Source organism: Mauremys reevesii, linkage group 11, assembly GCF_016161935.1.
Source record: "Mauremys reevesii isolate NIE-2019 linkage group 11, ASM1616193v1, whole genome shotgun sequence".
Lineage (NCBI taxonomy): Eukaryota > Metazoa > Chordata > Testudines > Geoemydidae > Mauremys > Mauremys reevesii.
The window spans coordinates 51,691,488-51,703,813 of record NC_052633.1 but is presented as its reverse complement, the minus strand read 5'-3'; positions in this window follow the sequence as shown (position 1 = coordinate 51,703,813).

Here is a 12,326-nt window from a genome sequence, read left to right as displayed (position 1 = left end):
TTCTAAAATGTGAAAAAAGAGCTCCAGACATTTGAAATAGTCACCATAGCTTTAAAGTCAAATAGCTGTCAACTTGAACTTTCATTAGAAGCAACTGGTGACATTTGGTAACATGAAAGTATATTTTTGTACCAGTCACCAGTGATGTAATGTTACAGGAATGTTCTACCAATCATCACTCTGCACCACCTGAAGCCTATGATTAGAAAAGTCTGGCAGACCCACAGAAAGCCAGTTAGAACTTGAAAGATGCAGAGTGGTGGCTTGGTTTATCTTCCACTCATTAGCAATCTGTCTGGGTGCATCCTTATCCAAATTGCCCCATAAAAAACACACTTTAAACAGATACGCTGCAGGAAATCCAAACCCTTTAATGTGGATCTGAGAAAAAAATTGGGTGAATAGAAAGTTTGCTGAAAAATGCCTGTTTGGGGTGCCAAAACTATTTGTGAATTTATGTCAAATCCAGCAAATAGTTTAGGCCAAACAAAACAAAACACCCTGAAAAACAAAAGTTGTGAAAAATCTCAAAATGACCACTGAACACCCTTTCCCCTGCACCCCCCCCTAAAAAAAAGTCAAAACAAAAACCACGTTGTTTTTCATTCAGCTCTACTCCAATGTACCAGCTCCATGCTTCCCTCTTGTGACATCCTCAATGGAGTGGACATTCCCAGGAGAAGGGGACATGTTGGAGCTGCCCTAGGGGATGGTGTTTCCCAGCTGCTCCAACAGCTTTCTGGGGCTTTGGGCAGCTTGACAGAATTTGAAGTAGCTTTCAGACTGGTCTAATTTATGCAGGTCCCAAGACCAAGGGAACAGAAGTGTGGCTTGAAGTTATTCTTGTCCCACATTGTAGGATGAGCACAGAACAGAGAAACCAAGAAAAGCCTTATCCTGTGTATTTTTCTACACCTGTATGCCCATATCAGGATTAGTCTACACTTAAGAGTTAGGGTGATATAGCCATGTCAGTCAGGGTTGTGAAGAAAACCACACTCCTGTCAGACATAGCTATGTTGACCTAAATCCCAGTATGGAAGAATGCTATGTGGATGGAAGAATGCTTCTGTTGACGTAGTGAATGTTGGTTGGGGATGTGTTGTTCCTACAGTGACAGGCCCTCTACTGTTGGTGTAGGCTGCATATACACTATGGGGTTATGCCAGCAAAGCTATGTCAACAGGAGTGTAACAGGTAAAGACTCTATAATGTAGACAGAGCCTCAGTGAATCCAATCTCCACAAGCTTGTTGTGGAAAAGGGTTTGAGTGGATTAAAGGCCATACAGAGTCCATCCAGATTTTATTTCAATTGACACCAGTACAATAGATTCTGCTTTTACCAAGAGAAATATGACTAAGGACTGCTCTACACTGAAGTGTTACACTGGCATAGCTACATCTGAGGGGCGTAACAAATCCACATCCCTGAGAAATTTAGTTAAGTTGACCTAACCCCCAGTGTAGGTAGTTGTAGGTCAAAGGAAGACTTCTTCTGTCAATCTACCTATCCCATCTCAGGAAGGTGGATTACCCATGCCAATGGGGAAACCCCTCGTTGGTATAGATAGTGTCTACATTGAAGCACTAGCATCAGAGCTGCAGTGGCTGTCTGATTGCGTCACTCACTGCTACACTGAGGTAGGGCTGTAACTTGAAGTCACGTCAAGGCTTCTTCCTTTAGATCAGAGCACCTTCAACCTCCAGCCCGAAATGTGTCTCCCCAGGAGGTTTACAGAGTAGCTAGACGAGAATTCAGGTTCAATATATGAGTATAAAGACAAACAAAAAAAACCCTTGTTTCCTAACTCTGGATGACCAGATTTTCCATCCCTAGTGATTTATTTTGACTGGGATGTCACTTTGAGTTGGCCACTTATGTCATGTATCAGGGGTATCTTGGTCTTCTTTTTAAACTTTGTTTATGAGGTAATTTAGGCCTCTGTAAACTGTACTAGCTTTGTTTTTTCCCCACTAAGGTATGTTAGCTTTTCTTGTCTTTATTGTTTCTACTTGTTGAAAGTATCTGGTTACATATTATTTTAAGAACATCCCATCATCTTGAGTCCCAGAACTGGAAAAATGTATCTTTGGTTCTAATTTGGTAATAATTTTGTTCTAAAAATATAGGGCATGTCTACACTTAAAATGCTGCAACTGTGCTGCTGCAGTGGCACTGCTGTTGTGCTTGAGTGTAGGCATTACCTATGCCGACAGAAGGGATTCTCCCATTGGTATAGGAAATCCACCTCCCTGAGAACTGGTACCTAGGTCAATAGAAGAATTCTTCCATTGACTTAGTATTGACTACACTGGGACTTAACTACACTGCTCAGGAGTGTGGATTTTCACACCCACGACCAACATAGTTAAACAGACCTAATTTTCTAGTATAGATCAGATCATAGTGTGTCTTGGGTATGTCTACACTACAGCCGCACAGCTGCAATGACACAGTGTAGATGCTTCCTACATTGATTGAAGGGTTTTTTCCATTGATATAATTAATCCATCTCTCCAAGAAGGGGAAGCTAGATTGATGGAGAATCCTTCCATTGACCGAGCTCCATTTATACTATGCGTTAGGTCAACTTAATTATGATGCTGAGAGCACAACATTTTTCACAGCCCTGAGTGATGTAGCTAGGTTGACCTGAGTTTTAGGTGTAGACCAGCCACAGCGGATCACAACTCATACACAACTCCCTGAGACACTTGATGGGTTCTTTTGATTTTAAATTTGCTTTTCATTTAGGAGTTATCACCTCCCAGTCTTAAATGGATCTGGGTCTCTAATACATTATGTGTAAGGCGGTGTAGTGGGGTGGTGAGCAGAAGCAGTGGGAAGCCTCAGGCATTAGAGGAGACTGTGTAAGATACCCACCCGGTGAGATGACCTAAACTGATTCAGCAACAAGGAGGTATATTTGCAGATAAGTAATTAAGGTGAGCAGTTTTATTTTGTATGGGAAACACTTGAATATTCAACCAAAGATTTGGACAATGAGAACTAGAGTTCGTAGAAAACCTGAAATTAATTTTTGTTGGGAACGTTTCTTTTGGTGAAAAACACCCCCATTTTTCATCCAACAGCAGCATCATACATTGACATTATTTTCCTGAATGATTCAAAGATAGATTTATAACTATCTGTCATAAGTAGTTAGTTAAGGGTTAAGGTCTACCTGTAAAGGGTTAACACAGACCTGGTGAAACACCTGACCAAAGGACCAATCAGGGAAGAGAATTTGAAAATCCCAGAGAGCGGGAACTTGGGTCTCTGTGTTCTTTGTTCTGAGTTCTTAGCCGTCTGGACCTACACCAGACCAGACGCTTAACCAAGTCTGCTCATCTTGCTGAACTAATTTCTTCTATTCAAGCTAGTGAGTATTAGAAGTACTGGGTAATTTCATATAAGAATCCTGTGTCTGCAATTCTGTGTGTTTGCATTGATTATTCGTAATTTTGCCTGTATTGTTTGTACTGAGGAAAAGGGAGAAATTTCTCCAGGGATTAATAAGATTAGACCCTATGAATGTCTATCTTGGATTCATAGAGATTGTGTATTTTTTTCTCTTCTTTCTTTTATTCTTTTAATAAACTCTTTTAATTTCAGGACTTGGTTAAGTTCCTTACCTGTGGATTCAGGGGAAGGAAGCTAGGCGCCACTCTGGGGAGACAAGAGTTGTCTCCAAGCAGAGAGAGAGCAGGAGAGGGAGGGGGGAAGTGGGCTGCTTCCCTGTGTGTAGAGATTCAAGGGATTTGAATCTGGAAGCTTGGGGACAGGCCGTGTGTCAGACACGTTAACCTGACTGGTGGCAGCGAGAAGGAATCCTACCCTAAGGGTTAGGGTGGGGAGAATACCTCTTTGAACCCACAAGCTCAAAGTGGGGGTGAGATCCCATGACATGGTGGCAGCGGAGTTTCGAACCCATTGTTAGAAGAAATCTTCAGCCAGGTTGGCTGGAGGGAATTGAGTTTCCAGCAGGCTTTGTTGGAAGCAGTTTTTCTTTTGGGTTGCTTGGACAGGCAGCTTGAGGAAAAAGCAGTTTTCTTTCGGGTGGCATAGAAAAGCACCTTGGAGGACAAGAAAGTGTGTGCATTCCTTAGGTGGGGAAGTGCCCTCACAGGTTTGCTGGGAGATAAGGATTCTCAAGACAGAGGTTTTTAGCTCTGGTTGCAAGGAGGTGTGTCCCTCCTTTGTGTGATCAGGATTCCTTGGGTGGGGGGAGTGCTCCTCCGAGCTCATCCCGTCCAACAGGGAAAACAGGTTTGGTGAGGAGAGAAAGCTCCTGAAGCCAGTTTTTTTTTCCTGTGACTTTTGAAATGCAGAAGCCAGGAAGCCAGTGAGATTTTCACTAGTCTTTTCTAGAGACAGAGAGTTTTTTAGATTTTCCCTATTGCTCAGTACAGAACAATAGAGAGTTGCAACACACAATTTGCTATACATAGGATTAATTACCCTTTCTCTACTCAAGTTATCATAAACAGGGAGGGGGTGTCCAGCACCCCAAGGCACAGATATGACGGAAACAAGTGACCAACTAGAGCTTGCTCGATTGCAAATAAAAATCCTGGAAGCCAAAGAGAGAACACAAGATGGCCATGGCAGCCATGGAGGCAGAGCAGAAAGCCAGAGAGGCAGACCACATCAGACAAATGGAATTAAGAGAGAAAGATCTGGAAATCCAGAGGCAGGCTCTGGAAGTAGAACAGGCTAAGCAGCATAATCCACCACCCCATCCACCTACTGATCAAACTTTTGAGAAAATTTCCCGCCTACAGGGCAGGTGAAGATGTTGAGGCCTTTTAGAAAACTTTGAGAGGGCCTGTATTGGATACCGTCTTCCTAAAGACCAATACATGATGGAGCTGAGGTCACAGCTCAGCGGACAATTATCCCTTGTGGCAGCTGAAATGCCTAGAGACCAGATGGACGACTTTCCACTGTTCCTAACCAAGGCCAGACTCAGAATGGGCATCATTCAGAGCCCAGAAATGGAAACCAGAGATGTCATTTCCAGAGCACGCTGCTTACCTGGAAAAACACTATTTCTCATGGATATCAGGATCCAAGGTTAAGGAGCTACCTCCTGATGATGATGGAGCAGTTCCTAGATGGTGTTCCTGAGAACATTAGACGCTACATCCAAGATGGTAAACCAAAAACTCTCACTGAGGCAGGAGAGATTGGAGCCAGATGGATGGCATCAGCTACTGTCAAAGGAGCGAATCACACAAGGTACCCACCGAGACTAAACCTTACCATCGAGGGCCAATCAAGCCCACACCTACAACCCAAGCACAGTCACACCCTACCTCTTCTTCTACCTCACCAGTTTCCAGTAAACCAACACAACCCGTGACCCATCAAGTGGGCGATGTTTTGGATGCAATGAACTGGGGCATATCAGAGCCAAATGCCCAAAGAACCTGAACCGGTCCAACTCCTTGCACCTGGACACCAAGGAAACCCGAATTAGATATCTCTCAAATACCCATATGCTTTAGGGAAACTTTGAGAGTGGACGGAAAGGAAGTTATCGCATGGAGAGACACTGCAGCACATGTGTCAGCTATCCAGGACCCCAAATTCATCAACCCGAAAACCAAAGTGACAGTTCTTCATGTCAAAACCTGTTACCTGTCCAGTACAAGGGCTGGTCAGGGACGTGGACTTTGCTGTCTATGACAATTATTCTGTCCCCATGATACTGGGCAACCACTTGGCCCATCACGTTGAGCCGCCAGAAACAGACTGCTGCACCCATCCCTGTTCCTGAGCCATCCACGAGACCCAGACAGAGGTGGTGGAACCGGATCCCATGCCAACACCTACAGCAGCCATACTACATCCAGTCCCAGAACCGGAACTGGAAGAGCAACCAGCGGCAGTACCAGCGCCAGCACCGCCTGAACTGGAAAAACCAGCAGACAACCCTACCCTAGAGGCTCAGCCGGGCTTGAAATAACACCTCGTGGACCAGCGGAGAGCGGTTCACAGTCAACAGAAACAATCTCATCACCTACATCACTTCCAGAGGAACTGGTGTCTCCGCCTCAAGGGAACAGTTCCAGACAGAGCAGGAAGCCGATGACAGCCTCAAGAAAGCATTCAGTTCCACTAAGACCAAGGACTTTTATACAAGGAAAGTCTTTATGGTGGACACCAGGAGGGCTGGCATCCTCAAAACGATTGCTAGTTCGCCCATGATCATCCCAGTGGCCATGCTGGGGTGAACCAAGCAAAGACAGGTTGGGAAGGTCCTTCGACTGGGAGGATGGGCAAGGTATGCCAAAAGGTAGGAAAACCTCAAGACCAGGTCAAGGCCCCTCCAGCCACTTCCCATAATTGAGGTCCCATTTCAGCGAGTAGCTGTGGATATTATGGGTCCTTTCCCAAAAAGACCCCCAGAGGAAAGCAGTACATACTGACTTTTGTAGACTTTGCTACCAGATGGCGTAGCTCTAGGCAACACCAGGGCTCAAACTGTGTGCCAGGCCTTAACTGACATTTTTACCAGGGTGGGTTGGCCCTCTGAAATTCTTACAGATTCAGGAACAAATTTCCTATCAGGGACCATGAAAGACCTGTGGGAAACTCATGGGGTGCATCATTTACCACCAAACTAATGGCCTAGTGGAAAGGTTTAATGGAACATTGGGGCCATGATCCCAATGAACACTCCAATAATTGGGATCTAGTGTTACAACAGTTGCTGTTTGCCTACAGGGCTGTTCCACATCCCAGTTTAGGATTCTCACCAGTCGAGCTGGTATATGGCAATGAGGTTGGCCATTACAGCTGCTCCAGGGACTAACATTCTGGACTTTGTAAGCAACCTTCAAAACACCCTCCGAGACTCTTGGGCCCTTGCTCGAGAGAACTTAAAAGATGCTCAAAGGTCTGGTATGATCGACATGCCAAGGAGCGGTCCTTCAAGGTAGGAGACCAGGTCATGGTCTTGAAGACAGGCCCATAAGATGGGAAGGACCATACATGGTCCAGGAGCGCCTGGGAGCTGTTAACTACCTCATAACATTCCCTGATTCCTCTTTAAAGCCTAAAGTGTTTCATGTTAACTCTCTAAAGCCCTTTTATCCCAGAGAATTACAGGTCTGTCACTTTACAGTTCAGGAAGGAGATGACACCGAGTGGCCTGAAGGTGTCTAAAGAAATGGTGGTGTGGAAGAGGTGACCCTCACCACAACCCTGCAACGTCTGCAGCGTCAACAGATCAAGGAGCTGTGCACTCATGTTCTCAGCCAACCCAGGACGGACTGAGCAAACCTGCCACTCCATTGACACAGGTAATGCTCACCCAATTAGGACCCCACCCTACAGGGTGTCACCTCATGCCAAAGTTGCTATTAAACAGGAGATTGACAACATGTTGGAGATGGGTATCATCCGCCCTTCTACCAGTGCATGGGCATCTCCAGTGGTTCTGGTTCCCAAACCAGATGGGGAAATACGCTTTGTGTGGGACCCCGAGCTCAATGCTGTAACTAACGTCCAGACAACTATCCAATGCCACGCACTGATGAGCTATTGGCAGTTCATCTCTACCATTGATTTAAGATACTGGCAGGTACCACTAGATGAAGAAAATCTGCCTTCATCACCCATGCAGGGGTGTATGAGTTTACTGTGCTTCCATTCGAATGCACCTGCCACCTTCCAAAGGCTGGTGGATGGTCTACTAGCAGGATTGGAAGACTGTGCAGTTGCATACCTCGATGATGTGGCCATTTTCTCTGATTCATGGCCTGAACACCTAGAACATTTGAAAATGGTTTTAAGCGCATCAGGCAGGCAGGACTAACTGTTAAGGCCAAAAAGTGTCAAATAGGCCAAAACAGAGTGACTTACCTAGGACACCAGGTGGGTCAAGGAACCATCAACCCCCTACAGGCCAAGGTGGAGGCTATCCAACAGTGGCCTGTCCAAAGGTCCAATCCTTCTTAGGTTTGGCCGGATATTACAGGCGGTTTGTACCACACTACAGCCCACTAACTGATCTGACCAGGAAAACCCAGCCAAATGCAGTTAAGTGGACTGATGAGTGTCAGGAAGCCTTTATCCAGCTTAAGGCGATGCTCATGTCTGACCCTGTATTAAGGGCCCCGGACTTTGACAAACCCTTCCTAGTTACCACTGATGCATCTGAACTAATGCAGGAAGGACCGGATCACAACTTCCATCCTGTCGTGTTTCTCAGCAAGAAGCTGTCTGAGAGGAAAGCCACTGGTCCATCAGTGAAAAGAGTGTTACGCCATTGTGTATGCCTGCAGTTCCAGCTACAAACCGATCATGCTGCACTAAAGTGGCTTCATACTAACAAGGGAAACAACAAAAACTTATCAGATGGAGTTTAGCTCTCCAAGACTTTGACTTTGACATTCAACACATTTCAGGAGCTTCCAACAAAGTTGCTGATGCACTCTCGTGACAGTTTCCCAGAATCTAGTGGCTAAAAGTGTTCTTTACATGTTATATGCTTAGTAGTATATGTAATAGTGCATGTGTTTATTACTCTGTTGGTTTTGCAGTTTACACTGTTGGTGATTTATAAGTAGTTAGTTAAGGGTTAAGGTCTACCTGTAAAGGGTTAACACAGACCTGGTGAAACACCTGACCAAAGGACCAATCAGGGAAGAGAATTTGAAAATCCCAGAGAGCGGGAACTTGGGTCTCTGTGTTCTTTGTTCTGAGTTCTTTCTGCTCATCTTGCTGAACTAATTTCTTCTATTCAAGCTAGTGAGTATTAGAAGTACTGGGTAATTTCATATAAGAATCCTGTGTCTGCAATTCTGTGTGTTTGCATTGATTATTTGCCTGTATTGTTTGTACTGAGGAAAAGGGAGAAATTTCTCCAGGGATTAATAAGATTAGACCCTATGAATGTCTATCTTGGATTCATAGAGATTGTGTATTTTTTTCTCTTCTTTCTTTTATTCTTTTAATAAACTCTTTTAATTTCAGGACGGGAGACAAGAGTTGTCTCCAAGCAGAGAGAGAGCAGGAGGGCTGCTTCCTGTGTGTAGAGATTCAAGGGATTTGAATCTGGGTTCCCAGGGGGACAGGCCGTGTGTCAGACACGTTAACCTGACTGGTGGCAGTGAACCCACAAGCTCAAAGTGGGGGTGAGATCCCATGACACTATCATTTTGGGCTTATTAGTCCCCGACTATACTTTTCCTCATTTCCCTCATATTGTAATTTTTGTTCAATCCTAACATCTTAAAAAACCCACTACTTATTGTTTCTTTTTTCTGCACTTATAGTTATCTCCTCAGGGAGCAGAGTTTCTTCCCTTGAATAGTAGGTTTTAGTTAATCCTAATAATAATATAATAGTAATACCTATAAGAGCAGTGTGTACAGTAATTGCTGTCTTCAAGGCACTAATGTAGCTGACAAATTAGATTTTTATAAAGCTTTGTAGCTCACTTATACATGTGTTATAATGTTACTGAAGTTGTATTTATGATTGCTTAACATCAATAACATTATCTAGGACAGGGGTCGCTAATAGGCCAAATCTGGACCGCCAGACGCTTTTGAGCAGGCTGCAAAATTTTATTTACTTATCATTGTTGTTATTTTTTTCTGGAGTATGGACCTGGACTATACCTTGACCAAGAAATTTGGAACTTGACAAAAAAATAATTGATTACACCTGCTCTAGAATATTAGCTCCCTGCTACCGAAGCTTTTTTTAAAAAAATGGATTAATTAATTTCTACTGCACTAAGGATTAATCAGCAGAAATACAAGTTTCACAAACTTCCAATAAAACAATCAAGAATCTTTAGAAAGTATACGTAAATATACTTTCAGAATGTATGTACTGCATTAGGGCCTGATCCGACATTTAGTAAAGACAATGGAAAGACTCCCATTAGCGTCAATAGGATTTAGATCAGGCCCATAATATAGTTACAATAATTGCAGCAGAACTAGCTCAGACCTAGGGTACTTCTACTCCACTAATTATGGTGTAAGTGGTAGGCATATCTATGCCTGGTCTAATCTAGCTAGTATGGGTAACAATAGTAGTGAAGATAGGACAGGCTTCAGTGTGTCCTGGCCACCCCAGTACAAACCCACAAGAAACCCCAGGTACGTGTTGAAGTTAGTCAGTGTTGAAATCCATGCCATTCACATCTTCACTACCATTGTAACTCATGCTAGCTAGATTAAAGCTAGCATAGGTATGCCTAGGTGCTCTACAATTACGCATTAAGTTATGTTATGCCTTAAGTGTAGTCTGTTTAGGAAGCCAAATTCTGTCCTCAATTAAACCTGTGTAAATCCATTGAACTGAACAGTAACTATACAGAATTTGGCTGTCACGTCACTCATTATTTACACTTTGTCAGGATTTCCCCCTCCTTTCAACTAGAGATTTCTAAGGCTTCTAATATATCTACTGATTTCTGTAGGGAATGACTGTAGTGTGCATCTTCATTGTGAAAACAGTATGAAATGGAAATATCCTGTAAAAGTTCAATAGCCACTACCGATCAAGCCCATAGGGCTTTACAACTCCATGTGAGAGCTGTGTTGTGCACAACTGAGAGCTATTTTAGCTCAGATAAATTAATTAAATGAGACAAATATATCTTCATGATCTCATATGATGTTTCTTCCTCTTTACATTTTAGTTTAATTTTTGCATATGTAAAATGAAGCTTTGCAAGAGATGTTGCAGAGTAATGAATGTCAGAGGAGAGTTTTATTATTTATACAGAGCTCTCATGTTTTCTAGAACAATTTCCAGGGTTGTTAGAGGATCTAAGACAAGAATACAAATTAGAGGGATGATACTGTTTAACAATGTCCAGTTAAGGGCCAAATTCTATCTGGCAATACACACTCATGCATGCAAAAAAAAAAAACCCAAACCCATACAGAGCAGAGGAACTTATGCCATAAGTTTCACACCCCTTTTTTGCCCCCTTCAGAAAGCGGTGCATTTTAGGTAGTTTGATGTCACAGTGAAATTCAGTGGGATATGGCCAAAGAGAAATGGGAGTGGTTTGCATATACATGTCTTCATATATTACTTTCTGATTCTTGCAGTTGCCCCTTAGCAAATTTCTTTACACTCAAATTATTCCTACTTTTAGTGGGAATAGACGGTCAGATTGATGCACCCTCTGAGTGACCAGTAACAAAGGAAGGGCTCACATAGCCTCTCCACAACCTCCCCTTTTACAGGGGCTGGCCACAACTGCAGTCATTGTGTTCACCTGAGCAGAGCATGTGCTATACTCCTTTAAAGGGCATAACAGTGGGTGCACTCCCTCTGTGTGCTGAAGAACTCCAGAAGAAATGTGTCTCACTGAGTTCTTGTTGAAGCAGTCCAGTGCTTCATCTAGTGCCTTAAGGATCTGATCCAGCTCCTATTGAAGTCAGCTGGAGTCTATTGCTTGCAATGCAGAAGGACCAGGCAAGAAAAGCACATCTGAGCCCAGAAACAGGGAAGGAGTACTGAGGCATATTTAATGATGATCTTGCAGTGACTATTACAATGTCCCTTTTTGGTGGTCGTGCTTTGGTTCGATGGGGTGGTTAGAATTTGTCCCTATATGAATAAATGAAGGGGAGGGATATTTCAAATCCTAGTTATTGAAAATGTTCAAAAAAGTTTTTGCCACGTCTTTGCACACAGACCCAATTACTTGAATTTAATGCTATACTGGAGGCAGCATTAGAAAAATAGAGGGAGCAATTCTGCACTGACAGCTGGGATGATTAGATGACCTAATTTTTTTAAAGTATGAGATTTAGGTTATTTTATCTGCTTCCACTAGAACAATGTGTGTCCCAGAATTATACTATATCTTTACATATACCCACTCTCACTAAACTGTCCAATACCAGCAAGGCATTTAGCCATACATTGAAGCTGGTGAGTATAACTTCTGCCCTTCATTTAAGATGGATGTGAGAAATAGTTAAGCTCTTTTCTAGCAGATGAAGGCATATGCATGCCCACCTAGGAATTAAAACTCAGTGGGTGAAGGGCTTCAGTGGGTGTTGTTTTGGGTAAGGGTGTGTGAGCGAGACAAGACACGGAGAGGAAGCACATAGAAAGACTGAGAAGGAAGCTACAGACACAACTTGGACAAGCACAGTGTGGTGCTTACTAAAAGTGGCCTGATCTGTAAGCAAAGAAGTTATCCCTCTGTTGTTTGGTTGCTCCCGTGTTCATGGAAATAGGACTCTGTAAATAAACAAGATTACCCCAAAGGTTCCTGCATCCATCATCAATTTCTCCTCCAAACTTAAAGCATCTTGCAGTTGTTTCAAGACA